This window comes from Quercus suber, unplaced genomic scaffold, assembly GCF_002906115.3.
Source record: "Quercus suber isolate HL8 unplaced genomic scaffold, Cork oak 2.0 scaffold_19, whole genome shotgun sequence".
NCBI classification, from domain to species: Eukaryota; Viridiplantae; Streptophyta; class Magnoliopsida; order Fagales; family Fagaceae; genus Quercus; species Quercus suber.
The window spans coordinates 2,437,125-2,463,147 of record NW_027069484.1 but is presented as its reverse complement, the minus strand read 5'-3'; the positions used below and the strand labels follow the sequence as shown (position 1 = coordinate 2,463,147).

At 34.1% G+C, this 26,023-nt stretch overlaps 1 pseudogene; it reads left to right on the top strand.

The window, feature by feature from the left end:
- The first annotated feature begins 11,854 nt into the window (after positions 1 to 11,854).
- On the top strand, positions 11,855 to 13,391 carry LOC112027263 (piriformospora indica-insensitive protein 2-like; annotated as a pseudogene).
- The last annotated feature ends 12,632 nt before the right edge of the window (positions 13,392 to 26,023 follow it).

Here is a 26,023-nt window from a genome sequence, read left to right as displayed (position 1 = left end):
TCCTAGGTTTTGCTAGCAAGTAGAAGCCATATGACAGTCCCTTAGAAGATGAATAATGGTTTCTGAGTTGTGATGGCATATTGGACAAGAAGTGTTTAATTGGATACCTCTTGTAGCAAGTTGTTCCCGAGTTGCTAAGCTGTTATGGTAGCAAATCCATAAAAAAGATTGAATTCTTGGCAAAACCTAAATTTTTCAGATCCATTTGCCATTGAATAGCTGAAGACCTTCCCCATTTGCTAGGCTATAAGCACTATTTAAGCTAAAATCCCCATTAGGTGAGGCTGCCCATATTAATTTATCCTCCTCACTAACAACACATGCTCAAGGCATAGCATGAATTTCCCTACAAACATTGGCAGATAACACCATAGAGAGCTTCTCCCACTCCCAGCTGTTTCGGTTTTCCTCTACCCAAAATTAGGTAGTTTTTATTATGTGAAATGATGAGATGTGTATGAAAATTTGGATGATTGATGATGGGGTAAGATGCTCTGTTTTGTGTGTGTGTGTGTGTGTGTGTTCTAAGTGTATTTGTTGATATTTATGTTTGAATTAGGTAATTGCCATTTGTTTGTGTTGTGCCACCTTTTACTAAAATTGTTAAGCTCATCTTCTTCCCTGGTAAGAGGACCATGCATCAAAGATCGCAGGAGGCCATAAGATGACCAACTGTCATGCCACACACTTAGATTGCTGTCTCTGCCTAAACTCCATCTTGTTCCTTTTTGAAGTGTCCATACCCTTCTTCATAGCTTTCCAAGTTCGAGAGCTTGGAAGGGAGTTTTCATTGCTAGACGAGATTCTTCTTGAGTTTAGATACTTCTTCCTCATCACTTGAGCCCACAACGCATCCTTTTCAGAGTGTAATCTCCAGTTCAACTTGGAGAGATATGCAATATTCCTTCCTTTGGCAGATTGGAGACCTAGACCACCTTTAGCTATTGGTTGGGTAATTTTCCCCCATCCCACCCAATGCATTTTCCTTTTAGTATCGCTAGATCCCTAAAGAAAGCTCCTATTTAATCTGTCCAAGTTGTCTAAAATTCTATTTGGAAGATATGTGGTTTGCATCACATAGGAGGGAATGGCACTAGTGGTGCATTGAATAAGAACTCTCACCAGAAAAGGACAAAAGATTGGCCTTCCAACCAGCTAGTTTTAACGCATCCTTTTCAGAGTGTAATCTCCAGTTCAACTTGGAGAGATATGCAATATTCCTTCCTTTGGCAGATTGGAGACCTAGACCACCTTTAGCTATTGGTTGGGTAATTTTCCCCCATCCCACCCAATGCATTTTCCTTTTAGTATCGCTAGATCCCTAAAGAAAGCTCCTATTTAATCTGTCCAAGTTGTCTAAAATTCTATTTGGAAGATATGTGGTTTGCATCACATAGGAGGGAATGGCACTAGTGGTGCATTGAATAAGAACTCTCACCAGAAAAGGACAAAAGATTGGCCTTCCAACCAGCTAGTTTTTGCCTAACTTTCTCCAACACAATATTAAGATCTTGATTAGATGGCCCTGCATGCCTTATGGGAAAACCCAAATAGGACCCCAGATTGGTGGTAGAATGGAATCCAAGAATCTCACAATGCTTTGATCTAAGATCTTCATTGTTGTTAGGAGAGAAAAACACCTTGGACTTGGATGGGTTAATCTTTTGCCCCGAGATCATACAAAATTCATCAAGGGCTTCCCTTACAGCTAAACAATTTTGTGTCCACCTTTCCAAAAAGTAGAAGGTCATCAGCAAAGAACAGATGAGAGAAGGCCGAACCACTAACAGAAGCTTTAACTGGACACCGAAGTTTGTTGGAGCACTTATCTTCTATGATTTTGCCTAAAACTTCCATGCACAGAATAAATAAGTATGGAGAGAAAGGGTCTCCTTGGCGAATACCCCTAGAGGTTAGGAAGGGATCTAGGGCACCACTATTAAACAAAATTGAAGTTGTGGCAGAAGATATATAACTCATTATAAGTTGAATGAGATCGGGGGGAAAGTTTACTGCATTAAGAACCTCACGAATGAAGGACCATTCCAGTTTATCGTAGGCTTTCTCTAGGTCAATTTTAATAACCATGTACCCGACTTTACCTTTCTTCTTGCTGATAGTGTGAATAATTTCTTAGGCAATGACAACATTGCCACTCCCTTCCTACCTGACACAAAGGTTGATTGGAATGGTGAGACCAACTTGTCCAATAGAGGTCTAATTTTGGCCACAATGATCTTGTATACCGTGTTGTATAGGCTGATAGGTCTGAAGCTCCCCATGGATTCTGGCCCTTTTATCTTAGGGATTAGGGCAATATGGGTTTGGTTAAGAGTCAAGGGAATTTTTTTTTGTCCCTAAAAATATTTTTAATTTCTTTTGACATCGATCTGCCAACCACTAACCAGAATCTTTGATAAAACCCAATGTGCAAGCCATCAGGTTTAGGGGATTTAAAGACCTTCAATTACCATAAAGCATGCTTAATTTCTTCATCCCTTATGGGAAGATTGATGAGCTGAAACTCATTGTCCAAAAGTCGAGGATAGACGAAATCATTAGATGTAGCAGCTAAAGGGGAAGAGGTAAATTTAGTGGTAAAGAGATCTAAGAAGTTGTTCCTGACAAACTCCATGATAGCAGGGAGATCATTAATCCATTCTCCTTGAGAATTTTTGAGGTTGAGGATCTTGTTACGTTTCCTTCTAATGAGTGTAGACACATGATAGAAGGACATATTCCGGTCACCTTGAATCATCCAGTTAATATGGGATTTAAGAGCCCACTGTTCCTCTTCTTGGTTAAGAATGTTCGAAAGGTCCATTTGAAGTTGCTTTTCCAGATTTATAAGAAACCCGGATGGCAATAGGGATAATGTCCCTAGGTAAGTCTTTAACCTAAACCTTAAGTTCTAACCCAACCCAAGATTTCTTAGCCAAAGCATCGACAACCTATTACAATTTCGATTCATGTGACAAAATTTATAATATCGCAATTGCGAAGCTAGATGGAGGATGTCGTCCACAATATGTCCATACAATGAAGGGCTTGACAATCCGCCATTGATTGCCTGGATCACTATTGTCGAGTCACCTTCAAAGATCATCTTATGAAGACCAAGGTCGACAGCGAAAGAGATAGCATGACGACAAGCAAGGGCCTCCACTTCTGTCACAAATTGAGGGAGAGGGACATGGACTAACATAGCTCCCATGATTTCACCATGACTATCTCAAATAACTACTCCCAGATCAACAATGTTGCTATACTTGAAAACAGCACCATCAAAGTTTGCTTTGTAGTACTGGGGATCTGGAGGACACTAACAGTTTGTTCAGGAAGTCACAGTAGGCATAGGGACCAAGTCTTGTGCATTGATGAAGTCTTGAAGCATGCCACCGGCCGAAGAAGTTAACATCTGCGGTGGTTGAATCGGTTAGCCCAGACTCAGCAGATTTCGTTTGTTGTACTGGGGATCTGGAGAACATTATCGATTTGTTAAGGAAGTCACAGTAGGCACAGGGACGGGGTTTTATGCATTGATGAAGTCTTGAAGCATGCCACTAGCCAAAGAAGTTAACATATGTGGTGGTTGAATCGGTTTGCCCAAATGTAGCAGATTTCATCTGTTCCATAAGAGCCACACTGTGAGAGCAAAAATTTCAACTTTGTAATCGTCATGTACGTACAAAAAATTTTATTATGTATCATGAGTTTGAAGGAAGAAGGTGGATGATAGTTGTTGCGTGTGAAGAAAGAAAAATAATTAAAAAAAATCAAGAGAAATTGATATTTTAATGAAAGAGTAATGCTACAGATATAAACTATTTTATAACATTTTTACAAACTACTGATGTGGCTTTAGCAATTTTCAAATAATTATTGGTAAATATAAATATAAGGTTAGTAGTGAACCCATATTAGAATTAATAATAATTTGCCAAATTAATAATTTGTAAAAATGTTGTAAAATAGTTTGTGACTGTAGCATTACTCTTTAATGAAATGATAAAACATATGTACAGTACATTAGATATTGTTTCTTAAGTTTCTCTTTTAAGATTTAGCCATATAACTATTTAACTAAAAAATACATTTTATTCTCATGAGAAAAAATCCACATGACAGAATCTTAAGAAGGAAACCTAAGAAACAACACTTAAGTATTGTACTTAAGTCTTACTCTTAATGAAATATAATTTAAAATGGATAATATGGTGTGAAGTGTTTTGAAAAATTAGTATGAAAAAAAAAAGTTCTTATATTAAAATAGACAAAAAATTTTGAACGAACTGATGCAAATGCTTAAGGTTTTTTTTTTTTTTTTTAGAATACTAAGTATTTTTAACACACACACACACAGGGAGAGGAGAGAAGACTTAAGCATGTTTTCTAAATGGCAGGTGGGAGGTGTACTCTTGAAAACTAAATAAAAACTTTAATTATGACCGTTGGAAATTTGATATGTTATCCTTAATGTATCCATACTTACATATAAAATCATAAATATAAAAATAATTCTCTTATATTAGTTTTATATATATGCATTGTCATTTTTGGTAATTTATTCTTCAAACAGCAGTTTTGAGAATTTACCAAATGCTCTTAGTTTTTTTCAAAAAACTCATTTCATTCTACAATTATTAAAACCACAATTTTTTTTTTCAAATAGCTCAACTATAACGGTGTAGAGAAGGAAAATTCCCGACCTATCACAAGCTGACACGTCACACTACCAAGTCCACAAAATGCAGCCAATTACAAAGCGTCACATGCTACTACTAGGTTTTACTATTGCTATTCAGAAGCCAACAGAAATTCGCCAAGTGTCATACAAGAACCAATCATGCATCAGCTCATGTAAGTGATGACATAAGCAACCTCACACGTGTAAGCGATGACACAATCATTCCAGCATGTGCAAGCGATGACATAAGCAGACCAATCAAGCTCTGCCACGTGTCACCAATCAGACTCCGCCACGTGTCGCTTACCTACCCCAAAACTCCTATAAATAGAAGCCTTCCTAAGCCATTTTGGAGGAGGAGACCAAAATCATTTGAAGCACTCAGAAGTCCAGAAGCTCTGTCGGAACCAAGCTCTAAAGCCTCCAAGAACTTCAAGAACTTCAACCTTCGAATACAAAGAACATTGGAAGAGAAATCATCCAAATCATCCGCCTAGATCCAAAAGTTTGCGGGAATCAAGCCTAAAGTGTCCGAAAACATCAACAAATCACAAATCAGTGAAGCTCTACGGATTCAAGCCTCTAAAGCCCCGAAGAACTTCCACCACAAATCCAAGAACACGAAGAACACACGAAGAACATGAAGAACGTGAAGAACAAAGGATTTCTAACAAGCTCATAGCCAGAGATTCATTGTAATTTCGTTTTAGCAATCTTCGATCCATCCCTCAACCAAATTGAAGGATATTTTGTGTTCAAGTCACAATCACATTACCACAAATTCAAATCAATAAGTCTTGCAAGGAGATCGAATCAGAGGATCACTCTTTTGTAATTACAGAGAATTATACCACAATCATCAATACAAATTTGCATTTGTGCAACTATTTTACTTGTTTGACTTATTTCGAACTGAGAAATTTAGTCGTCCACAAACGGGTTTTACCATATTCACCCTTAGTAATCACTCAATATCTGTGCCATCGGTGACCACAAACATCTAAGAAATTAATCAATTGCTATAAAAGTCATGAAAATCCATATTAGTACGAGGAGAAGAAAATTAATTGCACTTTGCTAACATGACAGCGCAAGACAGAGAAATATACCACTTGGATTACAAAGCCCACATAAAAGTCTCAACTTCCACTATTGGTCAATTGCTCAGGAATGTTGTCAAACGGAATTTAACAGAGTTTTAAAAACATTCACTAAAATTTGGCCCAAAATCAAACTAATCTCTTTATTCTTTTAAATTTTTAATTTAGGCTTCGCTTTGGAGTTCATAAGGAAATGGAATGGAATAGAATGGTCACAAGGGAATGAAAAAGAATGGAATGAAATGGAATTAAGTAACCTTGAACGAATGTTTTAAAATAAAGGAATGGAAATGAATGAAAATGAATGGAATGTAAGTAATCTTGTTTGGGAGTAGCATGGAGGGAATTAAATGAAATCATTTTATGATAATATTTCTATTAGACCCATATTTTAAAATAAAGAGTTAAATATATAGGGGTATTTTGGGAGTTTTAGTAAAAAAATCATTAAATCTAATTTCATTCTCTTCTATTCCTCCCAATTTCAAGGGAATGAAAATTTGAGGTTTTAAGAGAATAGAGAAGAATGAGTGTTTCTTCCTACCCATTCCATTCCCTCCCACTTAAACTCCTAAACAAAGGAATGGACTTTCCATTCCCTCCATTAAAACTTCAAAACAAGGGAATGAAAGAATATTCTAAAATGATTATTTTCATACATTTCCATTCCATTCTATTCCTTCCTCCAAAGTGAGGCCTTAAGGAAAACATTAAAGAATGCTCTAAAATAATTTTTCTTAGAATTATTTTATGGAAAAATGATAAAACTATTAATTTTGTTGACAGTTTTTTATATTTTCCATATCATATGGCTCTTAATATGGTTTATTAACAAGGGAAGGACTTGTGTCCAGTGAAAGTTATCACTGGACACGTCATGATTCGGACACGTGTCCAAGAGTGGACACGTGTCTGCAATTTAACATGTCCAATGATAACTCTCATTGGATACAAGCCGCACCCTATTAACAATTGATCTAAGGGCACCTGTTAACATGACTTTTAATTTAAAATTTAAAATTCTCAAACTTTAGAAAAATTCCACATCAATCCTTCTATTGAGCCTTTTCTTTAGTGAACTTGATAAACTAGTCGCCAAACACTTTATGATTAGTCAATATGGCTAGATTTCACAAGAAGCTTCAAAATATGGCTAGATTTCCCATACCTTGAAGAAAAAAGTCATGGAAAACTTAGTTTCATGTTTGAAATTAATGTTTCACCACGCTAAGCAATGAACCATGTATGATATGGTGTAGTAAAATTTAAAAAATTCTGAATAACTCATTATTCGATTAAATCATTTTATTCATAATTGACCACACCTCACAAGTCACAACATGAAGTGAGAATTAAACCCACAAAAACATTAACCCCACTATGCTATTCTAGAATTTGCATCTTGGACTACAGTTGTGGACTTTGTTGGGCCTGGCACACATTCGCATTCACCTTCAATGCTACAAACGCCAACGTCAGGGGGGGCACATAACTGAATACAGTCGACATCAGTTCTACAGCCCACAGGTTGCTCCTTTGACAATGGCAGACCTGCATTCAAAACCATTTCATAATTTTCATTAGCTACTTTCATGTGATATGTAAAAAAAATATATATTGTACCTTTGAATCCATGAGAAGGAAAGGAACTAACAAGATGCAATGACCAAGAGGATCATGATCATGGAAACCATCTTGGAAGATGCAAGCTTCATATCTTCTATGTTTGTGTGGATGATAGGAAACTATGATTTCTCCTGGGTTTGCTTTGGTATATGGCGTGGGAGCCCCATTGGCAATATTTATAGTGGTCCTAGTGGAGATTATCTATCCTTGGAAAGAATTGGGTAGGTTTAGGTAATTTTTGAAAAAATGGTTTAAATATTTTGCACCATCAGAGGCAAATAAATTTATTAAGGATTCTCTAGAGTTTTTATGGTAACTCTATCACGGAGTTTGTAAAATATTTCATTGTAAAATAAGTGGAATAGATTTCATCATTTCCTCACTATTTAAAGAAATTTTTATTTTGAAATCCCTTCTTGAATCTTGAATTTTTGTTTTTAACCTTTTTTTTTTTTTTGGTAGACTATTTTCTTTCTTTCTTTCTTTCTTCTTATTTTTATTTTTCTCCTCTCTTTCTCTCTCGGAAAGGGGTGGGGAGGATGTTTTTTTTTGTTTTTTTTTTTAATTCCTTTCTTTTTTTTTTCTTTTTTTTTTCTTTTTTTGACATACCAAACATTAATTTTACTTTATATTATACTGTTTGGTATATCAAAAACAGAAATCAACCCAAAAAAAAAAAAGTTGTGATCAACTGAAAACAAGCTGGGGTTCAAGCAATATGTATTCTTTTTTTTCGTATATATAAGAAAATTTCATGATTTAGTTTTATATAATTCTAGACTAATTTTTCTTCCAATAAATGAAGACAAAAATTTATGCATTTGGCAATCCCTAAATCTTTAAATAGTACTTGGTCCCAAAAAAAAAAAAAAAAAAAAAAAAAACTCTAAATAGTAAATGCCCTTCAAAAATTCAAAATAAAAAATGAAAATATTAAGGGTACGTTTAGTACGCTGTAATAGCCCCTGTAATGAAATAGTTATTCATGTGTAATATCAATTCGGTCATTTGGTTGCATGTTTATTACATAGATTAATTATTACATTGGAATAACTATTCTTTAAATTGAAGAATAGCTGTTCCTCTTTAAAATGGATGTAATAGCTATTCCTTAGTATATATAATAGGTTTTAAAATTAATAAATTTCCAAAAATATAAAGTTTCCTTATACATCATCTTTTACAAGTTTTCCATATGTAACAACCAAATTTATGAATAGTAATAGTTATTCCATTACAATGTCTTCTATTCCCAGTAATAAAGATTACTATTCCTAATGTAATCTACATTCAGTGTACCAAACGTACCCTAAAGAAAGATAATTTTAATGTATTTATTACATATTTATTGAAATATATGCTTTAATTGCTATTATAGTTAATGAATTATATATGGTAAAACAAATTGAATATTAAAACACAAAAAAGATACATTAGTACTTTAAATACATTTTCGAATTTTGTAATTTGTTTTTAAAATATCAAGGGGACATTGAGTAAAAATAAAACTCAAGTTAAATTCTGGTAAAAATACAAAACACGCACCCTCTAGTTTGATAAGAAATCATTTAAGTTCTCTTTGGTCAAATGTATTTTAAGCCAAAATGTTAATAACATTACTAATGTTAAGCTTCTTTCTTATTTTAGTCAAAGCAATAAAGATGAGAATTTATTTTTAAACTTTAATTTCATTAAAAATGATTTCGAAATGATGCTAATGGCATGCACAAAGAAAACCAATTAATGATTAGAAAGAAAGTTTCTATATAAGTGAAAGTCGAATTTATGTTATAATCAAAAACAAAAATTCAATTAGGCAACAAAAAAATCTATTTAATTAAGACATAAATTTAAGGATATTTTGCTAAATTATATTATATTTATTGTAATTAAATGTCATTTATTATTGTAGAGACTCAAATTGGATCGGACCTAGAATAGGAATGGGTTTCTAACCCAACAAGCCCAAACAATAAATTTTTAGAGAGTGGGTAAAAGAACTAGTCTCATTTGAAAGAAAAGGTCATGATCATTGTGCAGCAAAGGATGCTTCAAACTCATCCAATGATCAAAACTCTCCTTGGCTAGGTCTTAGGGGATATCTTTTTGGGTTCTATCTTTCTTTCTCCTTTTTTCTCTCCCCTCCTTAATGTCATCCATTTTCAAGTTATATACCACGTTCCTCACCCCATTCTCACGGTACACGTGTAGGTTCTATTTTGGGAACTCCTTTCTGTCCCATCTAGCACCTCCCGGAACCTTTGCTCAGCAGCCATAAGGTTGCTTGGTTACTGTTCAGGTATCACCTCCACATTAATGCAGCCAGAAAGTTAGTTGGGAAGCATTTAATGTGGAGGTAGCAGTTTTAGAAGATATTTGTTATCTCTCCCAGTTCCTCCTTTGTTCTATATTCACTTTCTAGTTCTAATACAACTTTGCGGAGTACCTTGAATAGTGAGATAATTACATCCACCTCGGACTATGGTATCCGAGGTGGATCTTATCCTCGGAAGCGTTTTGGGCCACTATATATGACTTCCATCCCTTTTTCTTATACTACTCCCACAATATCTTTCTTTAACCATCCTCGGCCAAGCGAATGTCCTTGGACTGGGCTGTTGGGCCACAAGCCCATTTTCTATGATTTCCACATCATCTTTTTGGATAACCGCCCCACAAGAACCCTTTAAAATCTCGCTTTTGTCATCTCAGAAAAAGGGAGATTTTGATATCTTGCCCTCACCCTTTTTCGTGGACTCTCCCAATCTTCAGAACGCCTTTCTACCTGCCTAAGGCATGCTCTTGACGCTTCAGCGTCAGGAGCACGCCATTATTAAATGATGACAGCTATTTTGTCCTCCACGTTTATCAGCAAGATATAAATCTAACANCAAAAAAAAAAAAAAAAACTGACAAACAAATACCGGACGGATTAATTATCCCTCAAGTAGTGTCGACGGACATGTGATCCGTCTCCCCAGGATGGCACATCCAATCGTCACCTTCTATAAAGAAGTAACGACTCTTCCAGTCCCTGTTGGAATCTGGGGTCTCATAAATCACCTTCAAGACGGGACTCCTAGGAACAAAACTGTACATCCTCCTTGACTTGTCTTTCTCATCTGGTCGGTAGCAATGGAGGAATTCTCGAACCGTCAACCTTCAGGCACCATTTGACATGGCTCTGTATAGGACCTCCATGGCTATAAAAACCTTCCAGGCATTAGGGGATATCTGGCTGACGGATAAACCCAGGTACTTAAGAAGTTCACGGTGTAGGGAACTCAGAGGAAACCTAAGGCTCGCCTTGAGCACTTGTTCGTACACTCCAACTCCGTCTACCCCTCTGTAGTAACACTTTTCTGACTTCTAGGGTAGACGGATGGGGATGTAATCTGGGATTTGGTAGTGGGCTCTATAGGTATTGAAATGAGGCTCCTTGATAGTAGAAATAAACGCATGCATCGTCCACTCCGGTAGCATGATTAACTCCCTAAGTCCATTAGCACCTACAACGGACATGATCCTTTGATCCCCATCGTCATCAGAACCCTCCTCTAGCTCGATCATCTCCATGTCCTCATTTGTTGAGGACGGGGAAGATGCAGACGGACTCCTCTCTTCGCTCAGATCGTCTCGGTCTTTGTCACCTGACGGATAAACCTTTTCGTAGTCCGCCCCCTCACGGACAACTGACTGGTTACTCGACACACTAGACATTACCTACATGTAATGACAAAACCTAAGACTCTGACGAGGTCTAAAAAAAAGGGGTGACGAGGACATAAAATCCAAGGAAAGACTACCAAAAGTTGAAAGGAATGAAATACCAACGGAGAGAAGTGACTTACCAATTTGTTAAAGTGGACGGATGTAGGCGTTTAACACGGTTGCAGTAACTAGACGGTCTATTCTTTAACAGATATGACGGTCTAGCTCTGACAAGGTGTTTCTTCGTAAAGTAGAAAAAATGAAAGGAGTAGGAGGCGATATTTATAAGAGGGAGTGCACGGAAGCCAAAGCGCCATTTCGATCCTAGACAAAAGCCAATAGAAGAGCGAAACACGTCAATGAGTAATAAATATTTCCTATAAACTTGTCGGACTGCAAGTACAACTCATGAATTTTTAACCGTCATCCTAATCTTGAATTGTCACCCCACGAGCCCTTGTGCTTAGAGATGACGAACCCATGAGGTGAAGGGGGCAACTGAAGAGGAAAAATATGCACTGGACGGCTTATATGACGGATCCACTGAAATCCCCTATATTGGACAGATCCCATACGGATGGGTTCTACACCGACGGGTTGAACACCCATGCAGTGTCCGAATCAATTATCTACAAGAAGCCCAAGTTAAAGGAACTCTTGCGGCCCATGTTTGGACATCTCAAAATCCTATTATAAATGGAATTCAAAGGCGAAGAGGATTCTAGAAGATATGTGCATTAATGGAGATCTTCTCCATAAGGAAAAGTCTTGTTCATCACGTTTGGAATTGTTAAAGGAGACTCCTATAAGAAAAAGACTTCTGCCTCAAGGAAGAGAGGTCAATCTTCGACCACTATAAAAGCTTCAATATCCTCACAAATTAAGGTACACATAATTAACCCTCTCTAGCACTCTGGAGTTGAAAAAGATTCTAACTTGACCTTCGGAGGGTATTTGGCCGGTTCCACACCGGTGCTCTCTGTATGTTTTCTCTTTCTTGTTGCGTAGGTGACTTTCTGAGCGTGTGAGCGACGTGTAATTCATTGGTGATTTTTCAGACTTCATCAGTGATAATAGTTCATTAGCCATCATGACTAAAACATTGTAGCCATTACCATTCAACCGTAAGGTCAATTTTCATGTGGTATATTTTAGATATGTGTAATTGCAGTTTCAGGCTTCACAATTTTGTTTGATATATTTTCTTATATTGTTCTACAGGGGGTTTCTTGTGATTTGCTTGATGGGCTTTGGTATGTTACTACCTTGAATATTGGGCCCATTCATGACAACTCTCTTGGTTGTGGCAAAAATTTGGAATTCAGACCTCAAGTGTTTGAGCTTAAGCACCTCAAAACTCTTTCATTCTTCAAATGCTTTGTTTCACCCAAGAGGCAACCCATTGCCATTCCATCCAATAGCTGGGACAAACTTGGTGGCAGCTTAGAATCATTAGAGTTCAGATCAAACCCTGGTCTCATTGGAAAAATTCCTATCAACTTTGGTGCCCTTGTGAAGCTCAAATCACTAGTGCTACTAGAAAATGTATTAACTGGCAATATACCAACAAATATTGGCAACTTGATCAACTTGAAGCGTCTAGTTCTTGCTGGGAACCAATTTGTTGGTTGGATTCCAGATAGTTTTGTTGGGTTGAATGAGCTACTAATATATGATTTAAGTAGGAATACACTATCTGGGCCTTTGCCATTGACTCTTGGAGGGTTGACCTCACTTTTGAAGCTTGACTTGAGCAACAATCAATTGGAAGGCATCCAAGTGAGATTAGTAACTTGAAGAATCTGACCCTTTTGGAACTTAGAAACAACAAAATTTCAGGTGGGTTGACCAAGTCATTTCAAGGAATGAGTTCCTTAGAAGAGTTGGTCTTGTCTAACAACCCAATAGGTGGAGACCTAATGGGCCTAGAGTGGCATAACTTACATAACTTGGTCATTTTGGACCTCTCCAATATTGGGTTGACAGGGGAGATTCTTGAGTCCATATCAAAATTAAAGAGATTGAGATTTTTGGGTCTCAGTGACAATAACCTCACAGGAAAGTTGTCTCCAAAGCTAGCTACTCTACCCTGTGTTAGTGCACTCTATCTAAATGCAAACAATCTAACTGGAGAACTTAATTTTGGTGATGATTTTTATAGGAAAGTGGGAAGGCAGTTTGGGGCTTGGAACAACCCAAACCTTTGTTACCCGGTTGGGTTAGTGTCAGCTAGCCATGTTCCATATGGGGTAAAACCATGTCAGTAACAGGTCACATTGCCTGAACCCGGCTTAAGAACCGAGTTGGCTAATGGGAACATGAATCAAAATTCCCAATTTGTGGCCTCTTTGGGGTTTACAAGCTATGGTACTAGTGCTGGGATTTGGTGGGTTTCTCTAGTAGAGATGTTAACAGGGCTATTCTTAAATTATTTCCTATAGTTGTGTTTTAATTGACAGAATTCTCGAACTCTAGAAGATTACCTTTTAGATGTCGATAGGTCCGTTTGGATTGAACTTATTGTTGCTGAAACTGAAAACTAAAAACTGAAAACACTGTAGCAAAATAATTTTTAAATGTGTGAATAGTATTGTGGGACCCATTTTTAATATTTTTTATTGCATGAATAGTGCGTGAACAGTGCACGCACTGTTCATGCACAGATTTTTTGTCTCCCAAAGTCAAATTATGCGTCCAAAAAAAAAAAAGAAGAGAAACGCAGATTTGAGGAAACGTGGACATGCAATGCGCAATCCAAACGCCCTCGTAAGTATGTAACAGCAATTTCATCTTACTTTCTCTTGTCCTGTCTTCTAACTCTTTTATGCAGTACCAATGTTTATGGCTATTCATTCATAATTATGAAAAATAGTCGCGAACTCACACAATATGTGAGAATTGATAATTATTTTGTAATTATGGTATAATATATAATTGTTCTTTAAATTCTGTGAAAAATTATTTTTTCTCTCAAAAAATTAAATAATTTCTAAAATTATTTTTCATTTATCTATCCCAAAAAATATCATAGTTTTATTAGTTGGATTTTTTTTTTTTGATATTATATATTCATTTTTAGGCAATCCATATTGTGTATTATGTATATATTTTTTTTCCTATACAACTAAACTGTGTAAATTTCAAATTTATCATTCAAAATTTTCATTCTCTTAAAAGAGATTATCATATTTATAATTTTTCGTATCATATGAGTAACTTCGAACTATTGGTTGAGTTTTGTTTACTAATATAGATACATAGATGGAATTGCATATTTCTCAAAAATTCCTAAGAGATTATACAATATTATAAATTTAATATTTAAAATAATATGTAGAAAAAAAAAAAAGTAGACTTTATTTTTAAAATTGAACACTTCACCTATTGTAATTAAAGAAAATAATTTATATAACAACGTAAAAAGAATTTCCTCAAAAAAAAAAAAAAAAAAAAACAACAACAACGACAACGTAAAGAGAACATGATCTAAGAAAAAAAAATTTGACTACATACACTTTCACTTATTAAGATTTAATTGCCTTTAACTGGACATTTGTATTGCATTTATTGTTGCTGCGCTTTTATTTAGCCTTCTCATCTACCACATCATTGGCCACATCATTATTTTTTTTATTATCTATTTTTACTTTTAATTTTTTGACAATATTAAATATATAAATATATTAGCTTTACAAATTCATTTTAGGCAGTTTTAACGTTACGTATTCATCTATTTTCTTTTTGATGTTATGACTAAATAATAAATCAATGAAAAATTAAAACAAAAATATTGTCTATACATATTCATCTTGGGCGGTTTTAATAGTTGATAGACACATTTAAATTCATAGTCAAGATTGTATTTTGATATAAATTCAGAATCTCACTTACAAAATAACTAAGTATTATGTCAAAAAAAAAAAAAAAATCAAACAAAAGTTATAAGAGGATGAGAGAAGACTTGTGATGGAAACTAAACACCACACACACACACACACACACACACACACACACACACACACACACCATACCAATCATATTAACCCAAAATAGTATTATAGGAAAAAAAAATGATTTACCAATGTAAAGTAAAGTTGCAAAAAAGAATAAATTATATATATGTATAAGAGAGAGAGAGAGAGAGAGAGAGAGAGAGAGAGAGAATAATAACCTTTTTTGGGAGAAATAGAAAATAAATGAGAAGAAGAAGCATAAAAAAAAAAAAAATATATATATATATATATATAGTTATGAGTCAAACACCAAAGTATCCAAGTCATGCTATCTAATAGAATAACATTATATTCTTGTAAACTATCTTTATATGAAATAGGATGACATTTAACAATCATAAAAAAGAAAAAAGATAATAACTTAAAAACTCAAAACACAAAACCAAATTGTATCAACCCAAAGTAGAATTCTAAAGAACACATAAATTCATCAATCTAAAGTAGAGATACATTTAATAAAAATTCACATAAAAATAAAACATGAGAGAGAGAGAGAGAGAGAGAGAGAGAGAGAGAGAAGAGTAATAACCTTTTTCATGTGGGAAAATATGTATAGAATGAGAGAAAAAATCACATAGTTATAGTAATAGAATGGGGATAAGAAGGTTGAGAGTAGTGGAGAGATGAAAAGGTAAAAGGGACATTATGGTTTGAAATATGGAGTGAAATGGTTGGAAATAGGTATATGATATGGCCGCTGATGTGGCTCAATAGGAGTGTAGCAATTATAAATGTTACGCTTCAGCTTTTAGATATATATATATATATATATAGATAGATAGATGTGAATTGCATAGTGAATTGATATATTATTATGAAAAGGAAAAAGAAGAAGGGAAGTTACAATGCCTAAAGTAGACAATTCAAATTTTCTTTACCATTTTACCAATAAAAACTTGCCACTGGTATACCTACTTAATTAAATTCTATCATTATGTCTTTTCCTAATCTTACTTTATATAATGTATCATTCATATTAAGATGCATCACACCAAAAAATGACAAGACATATCGTATACTTATCTTTATTTTCATTATCCACATCAACTTAGCCAAAATAGAATAAACTGCCTAAATTTAGGGGGGGGGGGGGGAAGGAATAAACTATTTAAAAACTAGTATACAAAAGGAAAAAAATTCAACTAATCTCTTAAATTTTGTAATCATAAACTAAATAGTTCAGTATAGAAAGTGTAAAATTTCAAATATGGAGAACATACTATAATAATATTGGAATGGAAAAAAAAAAGTATTGTGCTATATGTATAATACACTTTATGCCTAATTCAAGTGGTTTTTATGACAGAGAAAAATACATATAATTAACCCTAAATAGATTGTTGAAGATTTATAATCAGCCTCAAAATTTTGTGATTAAAATGTCGCTATATTGTTGGCTTCTTGTAGTTTTATACTAATATAGTTTTATGAATTAGACACGCACTTTGGGAGCAATAAAATGGTAAGTTGGACACTCTCACACGATCACAATAGCTAGATTCATGAAATTATCATAATCAGTCAAATTCAATAACTTGAAGAAAAAAAAGGAAAAAAAAAACCCTTTTTTATTCGATTGTATGACCCATCTTCCTGTTAATAATTTTAAGAATTAGGTGAGAATGAGATCAAGGTTGAAGAAGACTCACCGGTGCACCAACTTGCAATCAAGAATTTAAGATAAGGTGTTCTATTCTGTACCATACGAGTCTTCATAGTTTCTCCCATTGTACATTTGCCAAATGCCAGCTAGTTCGCTTATAAACAAGATGATTTGCCCTTTGTCATGAACAGGAAATTTGGCAATGTAACATTGCTTATTGATAATAATTGGAATCATGTCCAAGTGACCTTTTTTGGATTAAATACTTTTTTTTAAGAAATAATTACAATATACTATTAACTCTATAGTTCAAACTTTTTGCTAAATTAAATACTTTAATATATAACATTTACATTTTCTTGATAAATCTTTAAAGAACTTCTCCAAGGACAGTTTACAATTGTTAGTCTAGAACTCTTATTTACAAGTTTCCGAATAGCAAAGTAGTAACATTAGATGCTTAGAATTTTTCACAATTCTTTATAAGACAATAAATTGTTAATGAAATATCACTTTTACATGAATTAACTAATATAGAACTCTTTTGTTAACGGGTACTCCTTATTATTATGCACGACAAACTACCTCAATTATAGTGGAAAAAAAAAAGATAATAATGAATAATTTTGTGGAATCTGGTTTTCAAATTAAATTAATTTAAATAGGTTTTTCGTTGACAAAACAAGCCAACCAATTTGGAAAGTTGGAATCAATGCTGGGGTATATATTATAGATTTCCTGTATTGATTTTTCAAAGCGTGGCAGTTGAATGACTTTAATACGTTGAAAGTGAAATATGGATAACTAGACTTTAGACATAGCGTGTAGGTGTAGCCTAAGTGTAACCCTGTACGTGTACCTTGGAAAAAGTATGGCTAGGCTCTGTAGCTTTCAGTGCTTTATGAACATTGTGTTGGAAGATAATGATGATGATGATGATGATGATGAGGCTAGGGTTCAGATAAAATTCAGACAATGTTCAGAACTTTTGTCCTAATCTCTGTTCTCATCTCTATGTTCCTTAACTAGGTTGGTTTCTTCACTTTGTTCTTAGGGCAATCAAAGTGGTATAATTCTATCATGGTAATAATGCCCCCTCCTCTCACATGAGGGTGGGTCCTACCTCTCATGTGAGAGAAAAGATCATTACTTTTAGATCACTTAAATTTTTTCTAATTAAAGTGCCCTGCCTTCTAGGAAAGTAATTTTTTTTTTTTTGGGGAATTTCTAGGAAAGTAAATTAATTGTTCCTTCCTTGCACTTCAACCACTTGTTACACACTTTTGAAGTCTAGCTTAGCTATTTTCATTCACTCGTTTAAAACTAAAGAAAATTGAATGTTCCTTTCTTTTTTTTGATGTTTACCAGGGGTTTTGTTTCGAATCTAAGAAATGATTGAGTTATTTTTGTTCTACCGAATTGGAAAGACAATTTGATCTAGTAGAAGCACTAAAATGATGTGTATGTGTGTAATTACAAATAACAATGTAATGAGAACAATATTAATTAAAGTTGTAGGCTTTCAGCTCATAGCTAGCATTGCACTTGGACAACCAAAGAGAGAAATTCACAAGAAAAGAAGAAAAAAAATCATATTAACGGATGCCTTAATTAAGACATGTGTTAATGGACTATTTTAGAAAAATTTTGATACAAATTTCATAAAAAAAAATATAAAACTTATAATAAAAAAATTACTTTTTTCTTTTTCTATAAAAAGTTCTTAAAAATATTTCCTAAGGGGTATTAGCATTAGCATTGGGTCTTGCAAATTGTATATGTAGGGGAATTTGGCATCAAAGCATAAAACAAGCCCATTACCTGGTCTTGTAGTTGTAAATTTTTTTACAATAGTGTTACAGTAAATGGCATAATATTAAATTCTCTTTTCTCTCACTCTGACAACCATCTACTTCTTCTTTTCTTTTATTTTTATCTCTGATTCTCTCTCTTTCTTCACTCCTCAATCCTTCTCTCACATCTCTCTCTCTCGTACAAAGCTAGCCACTGAAGCTGGGTTGGATTCAGGGTGGTCAGGACGTGGCGGAGATTGGCGTGGTCACGACGTGGCGGAGATTGGTGTGGTCATGACGTGGCAAGATCGGCGTGGGCATGACGGATTCTGATGGGGTTGTTTGATTTTTTTGCTATTAATTTTGTCTTTTGGGTTTATATGGGTTGGATTTTGGATTCCTATGGGTTGGTGTTTTGGATTCTAATGGGGTTTGAGTTGGATTTGGATTTGCGTGGTGGGCAATGGGTTGTTTGGTTGTTTTTGCTATGGGTTTGCTTGGTTTTGGTGGGTTTTTTTTTTTTTTTTTTTTTTTTTTTTGGGTTTTTGGTCCTAGTGGGATTTTGGTGGGCAGTGGTGGTGTGGTGGGCATGGTGGTGGCATAGTAGTGCTTGGGTTGTTTGGTTGTTGAGAGAGTGACAGAGAGGCAGGGACAAAAATTAGAGAGAGAGGAGAGATAGATAATTTGTTTATTATTTTATTGTATAATTTATATTATTTTAATGTGTTTTATTGTAAACTAAAGTTGAGATGTTTGGTGTATTGTAAAATGGTATGGTATAATAGATAAAGTAGCTTTCAAGATGGTAAAATAGAATAATTTGAAGATATCGGATGTGAATAGTCTTTTAGGAAATATTTTTAGATGTATTTTATAAGAAAAGAAAAGAAAAACTTTTTTTTTAATTTTTTATTTTTTATTAAAATGGTATTAAAAGTTTAAAACTTTCCTAAAACAAATTAACAAATATCATAAAGATACCCGTTAACCGGATTCTAATGGTGTTTGGGTTGGATTTGGATTTGTGTGGTGGGCAATGGGTTGTTTGGTTGTTTTTGCTATGGGTTTGCTTGGTTTTTGGTGGGTTTTGTTTTGGGTTTTTTTTTTTTTGTTTTTGTTTTTTTTTTTTGGGTTTTTAGTCCTGGTCGGATTTTGGTGGGCAGTGGTGGCGTGGTGGGCATGGTGGTGGCATAGTAGTGCTTGGGTTGTTTGGTTGTTCAGAGAGCGATAGAGAGGCAGGGACAAAAATTAGAGAGAGAGGAGAAATAGATAATCTGTTTATTTATTTATTGTATAATTTATATTATTTAATGTGTTTANTTGCCTTTCTTCTGGTCGTCCGTCCCATCAGAGGCCTTATCGGTACTCAAGTGGTTCACTCTAATCAACGTTATCCTGCCAAGGGGTTACCTCCCCATTAATGCGGCCAGGGGGGTTAGTTGAGTGCATTAAATGCGAGAGTGACAGCTTACTTTGGGGTTAGCCTTTCCCCAAAATCACCTTTGTCAGGCCGAGGATAAGGTAGTCCTCGGCGTGGATTGGGAAAATAGACTTTCCCCCTCTTTAGTCCAAAATAGCTTGTGCTCCTCGGCATGGGCCTTGGGCCTGCTACATGATGGGCCGAGGCTATCAGGCCTATGGGCCCCACATTAAATATATAAATATATTAGCTTTACAAATTCATTTTAGGCAGTTTTAACGTTACGTATTCATCTATTTTCTTTTTGATGTTATGACTAAATAATAAATCAATGAAAAATTAAAACAAAAATATTGTCTATACATATTCATCTTAGGCGGTTTTAATAGTTGATAGACACATTTAAATTCATAGTCAAGATTGTATTTTGATATAAATTCAGAATCTCACTTACAAAATAACTAAGTATTATGTCAAAAAAAAAAAAATCAAACAAAAGTTATAAGAGGATGAGAGAAGACTTGTGATGGAAAACTAAACACACACACACACACACTACCAAATCATATTAACCCAAAATAGTATTATAGAAAAAAAAAAGATTTATCAATGTAAAGTAAAGTTGCAAAAAAGAATAAATTATATATATGTATAGAGAGAGAGAGAGAGAGAGAGAGAGAGAGAGAATAATAACCTTTTTTGGGAGAAATAGAAAATAAATGAGAAGAAGAAGCATCAAAATAAAAATAAAAAATATAGTTATGAGTCAAACACCAAAGTATCCAAGTCATGCTATCTAATAGAATAACATTATATTCTTGTAAACTATCTTTATATGAAATAGGATGACATTTAACAATCATAAAAAAGAAAAAAGGTAATAACTTAAAAACTCAAAACACAAAACCAAATTGTATCAACCCAAAGTAGAATTCTAAAGAACACATAAATTCATCAATCTAAAGTAGAGATACATTTAATAAAAATTCACATAAAAATAAAACATGAGAGAGAGAGAGAGAGTAATAACCTTTTTCATGTGGGAAAATATGTATAGAATGAGAGAAAAAATCACATAGTTATAGTAATAGAATGGGGATAAGAAGGTTGAGAGTAGTGGAGAGATGAAAAGGTAAAAGGGACATTATGGTTTGAAATATTGGAGTGAAATGGTTGGAAATAGGTAGATGATATGGCTGCTGATGTGGCTCAACACGAGTGTAGCAATTATAAATGTTACGCTTCAGCTTTTAGATACATACATACATATATATATATATATATATATAGATGTGAATTGCATAGTGAATTGATATATTATTATGAAAAGGAAAAAGAAGAAGGGAAGTTACAATGCCTAAAGTAGACAATTCAAATTTTCTTTACCATTTTACCAATAAAAACTTGCCACTGGTATACCTACTTAATTAAATTCTATCATTATGTCTTTTCCTAATCTTACTTTATATAATGTATCATTCATATTAAGATGCATCACACCAAAAAAATGACAAGACATATAGTATACTTAACTTTATTTTCATTATCCACATTAACTTAGCCAAAATAGAATAAACTGCCTAAATTTAGGAGGAAAAGAAGGAATAAACTATTTAAAAACTAGTATACAAAAGGAAAAAAATTCAACTAATCTCTTAAATTTTGTAATCATAAACTAAATAGTTCAGTATAGAAAGTGTAAAATTTCAAATATGGAGAACATACTATAATAGTATTGGAATGGAAAAAAAAAAGTATTATGCTATATGTATAATACACTTTATGCCTAATTCAAGTGGTTTTTATGACAGAGAAAAATACATATAATTAACCCTAAATAGATTGTTGAAGATTCATAATCAGCCTCAAAATTTCGTGATTAAAATGTTGCTATATTGTTGGCTTCTTGTAGTTTTATACTAATATAGTTTTATGAATTAGACACGCACTTTGGGAGCAATAAAATGGTAAGTTGGACACTCTCACACGATCACAATAGCTAGATTCATGAAATTATCATAATCAGTCAAATTCAATAACTTGAAGAAAAAAAAAAGGAAAAAAAAAACCCTTTTTTATTCGATTGTATGACCCATCTTCCTGTTAATAATTTTAAGAATTAGGTGAGAATGAGATCAAGGTTGAAGAAGACTCACCGGTGCACCAACCTGTGTAAAAGATTGGAAATCTAAATAGAATTGAGAGGATTTCATTGATGGAGAAAGAAAGTTACAAGAATGAAATTAATTTATAATACATTACTATGCTCTGTTTATATATACAGAGGAGGATGTAACCGCCCTACAATTGGCGCCAAAATCTGTTATTTGGGGCCCTCTAGAATCTGTACACGTGGCAATCCAAGAGTAACTGACTCCTGAATTTATGGAACTAACTTCTAACTAACTTCTTCAATGCTACTGGATGAAGAACACGTGCTCTGGCATGGCTTCAAGCATTATTAAATACTTTTTTTTAAGAAATAATTACAATATACTATTAACTCTATAGTTCAAACTTTTTGCTAAATTAAATACTTTAATATATAACATTTACATTTTCTTGATAAATCTTTAAAGAACTTCTCCAAGGACAGTTTACAATTGTTAGTCTAGAACTCTTATTTACAAGTTTCCGAATAGCAAAGTAGTAACATTAGATGCTTAGAATTTTTCACAATTCTTTATAAGACAATAAATTGTTAATGAAATATCACTTTTACATGAATTAACTAATATAGAACTCTTTTGTTAACGGGTACTCCTTATTATTATGCACGACAAACTACCTCAATTATAGTGGAAAAAAAAAAGATAATAATGAATAATTTTGTGGAATCTGGTTTTCAAATTAAATTAATTTAAATAGGTTTTTCGTTGACAAAACAAGCCAACCAATTTGGAAAGTTGGAATCAATGCTGGGGTATATATTATAGATTTCCTGTATTGATTTTTCAAAGCGTGGCAGTTGAATGACTTTAATACGTTGAAAGTGAAATATGGATAACTAGACTTTAGACATAGCGTGTAGGTGTAGCCTAAGTGTAACCCTGTACGTGTACCTTGGAAAAAGTATGGCTAGGCTCTGTAGCTTTCAGTGCTTTATGAACATTGTGTTGGAAGATAATGATGATGATGATGATGATGATGAGGCTAGGGTTCAGATAAAATTCAGACAATGTTCAGAACTTTTGTCCTAATCTCTGTTCTCATCTCTATGTTCCTTAACTAGGTTGGTTTCTTCACTTTGTTCTTAGGGCAATCAAAGTGGTATAATTCTATCATGGTAATAATGCCCCCTCCTCTCACATGAGGGGTGGGTCCTACCTCTCATGTGAGAGAAAAGATCATTACTTTTAGATCACTTAAATTTTTTCTAATTAAAGTGCCCTGCCTTCTAGGAAAGTAATTTTTTTTTTTTTTGGGGAATTTCTAGGAAAGTAAATTAATTGTTCCTTCCTTGCACTTCAACCACTTGTTACACACTTTTGAAGTCTAGCTTAGCTATTTTCATTCACTCGTTTAAAACTAAAGAAAATTGAATGTTCCTTTCTTTTTTTTGATGTTTACCAGGGGTTTTGTTTCGAATCTAAGAAATGATTGAGTTATTTTTGTTCTACCGAATTGGAAAGACAATTTGATCTAGTAGAAGCACTAAAATGATGTGTATGTGTGTAATTACAAATAACAATGTAATGAGAACAATATTAATTAAAGTTGTAGGCTTTCAGCTCATAGCTAGCATTGCACTTGGACAACCAAAGAGAGAAATTCACAAGAAAAGAAGAAAAAAAAATCATATTAACGGATGCCCTTAATTAAGACATGTGTTAATGGACTATTTTAGAAAAATTTTGATACAAATTTCATAAAAAAAAAATATAAAAACTTATAATAAAAAAATTACTTTTTTCTTTTTCTATAAAAAGTTCTTAAAAATATTTCCTAAGGGGTATTAGCATTAGCATTGGGTCTTGCAAATTGTATATGTAGGGGAATTTTGGCATCAAAGCATAAAACAAGCCCATTACCTGGTCTTGTAGTTGTAAATTTTTTTACAATAGTGTTACAGTAAATGGCATAATATTAAATTCTCTTTTCTCTCACTCTGACAACCATCTACTTCTTCTTTTCTTTTTATTTTTATCTCTGATTCTCTCTCTTTCTTCACTCCTCAATCCTTCTCTCACATCTCTCTCTCTCGTACAAAGCTAGCCACTGAAGCTGGGTTGGATTCAGGGTGGTCAGGACGTGGCGGAGATTGGCGTGGTCACGACGTGGCGGAGATTGGTGTGGTCATGACGTGGCAAGATCGGCGTGGGCATGACGGATTCTGATGGGGTTGTTTGATTTTTTTGCTATTAATTTTTGTCTTTTGGGTTTATATGGGTTGGATTTTGGATTCCTATGGGTTGGTGTTTTGGATTCTAATGGGGTTTGAGTTGGATTTGGATTTGCGTGGTGGGCAATGGGTTGTTTGGTTGTTTTTGCTATGGGTTTGCTTGGTTTTTGGTGGGTTTGTTTTTTTTTTTTTTTTTTTTTTTTTTTGGGTTTTTGGTCCTAGTGGGATTTTGGTGGGCAGTGGTGGTGTGGTGGGCATGGTGGTGGCATAGTAGTGCTTGGGTTGTTTGGTTGTTGAGAGAGTGACAGAGAGGCAGGGACAAAAATTAGAGAGAGAGGAGAGATAGATAATTTGTTTATTATTTTATTGTATAATTTATATTATTTTAATGTGTTTTATTGTAAACTAAAGTTGAGATGTTTGGTGTATTGTAAAATGGTATGGTATAATAGATAAAGTAGCTTTCAAGATGGTAAAATAGAATAATTTGAAGATATCGGATGTGAATAGTCTTTTAGGAAATATTTTTAGATGTATTTTATAAGAAAAGAAAAGAAAAACTTTTTTTTTTAATTTTTTATATTTTTATTAAAATGGTATTAAAAGTTTAAAACTTTCCTAAAACAAATTAACAAATATCATAAAGATACCCGTTAACCGGATTCTAATGGTGTTTGGGTTGGATTTGGATTTGTGTGGTGGGCAATGGGTTGTTTGGTTGTTTTTGCTATGGGTTTGCTTGGTTTTTGGTGGGTTTTGTTTTGGGTTTTTTTTTTTGTTTTTTTGTTTTTTTTTTTGGGTTTTTAGTCCTGGTCGGATTTTGGTGGGCAGTGGTGGCGTGGTGGGCATGGTGGTGGCATAGTAGTGCTTGGGTTGTTTGGTTGTTCAGAGAGCGATAGAGAGGCAGGGACAAAAATTAGAGAGAGAGGAGAAATAGATAATCTGTTTATTATTTTATTGTATAATTTATATTATTTAATGTGTTTANAAGTTGCAATGGAAGGTGTAGAGATGCTGCCTTTGTCCAACAAATAAAGCCCATTGCATTCTCTACCCAGACCAAGTGTGCTCCAATGAGCAAGGTCCTGGATGAAGCACAAATTTCCAAAGAAAATGAGGCAACAAGCAGTAGACTTGGCTAGTTGACTGACTGAAATAAGATTGAAACTAAAGGATGGAACACATAGAACATTATGAAGAGTAAGATGTTCAGAGATTTTTACAATGCCAACATGAGTGACTGAAGCTACTTCTCCATTAGGCAGATTAACAAACGTGTTTAAGGTAGCAGTAACAGAAGTAAAACATGAAATGGAATGGACCATATGATCCGTAGCCCCTGTGTCTATGACCCAATCAGTGGCATGAAAAGTCTTTCTATCAACTACTTTGGCAGAAAAAATGGAATGCTTTAAAGAAGGAGTGAAAGGGAGCAATGAATTTGTACCTGACATAGTGTCAACAAAAGAACAGCTTGCATTGTTTGAAGGTGAAAAGGATGAGGAAGGCACACCAGTTGCAGCAGATACACCAGGAGCTCCAGGAAGTGTGTTAGAGACAGCACCACTTGTACTCACAGTTGCAACATGGTGATTAGCACCTTGATCAGTACCAGTATTGAAAAGAGCAAGCAATTGCTCACATTGTTCCTTAGAAATAGGACATTGAGCAGATGCATTTGAAGAACCTTCAACACCTTGGCCTTGAGGATATGAAACTTGATTTGCA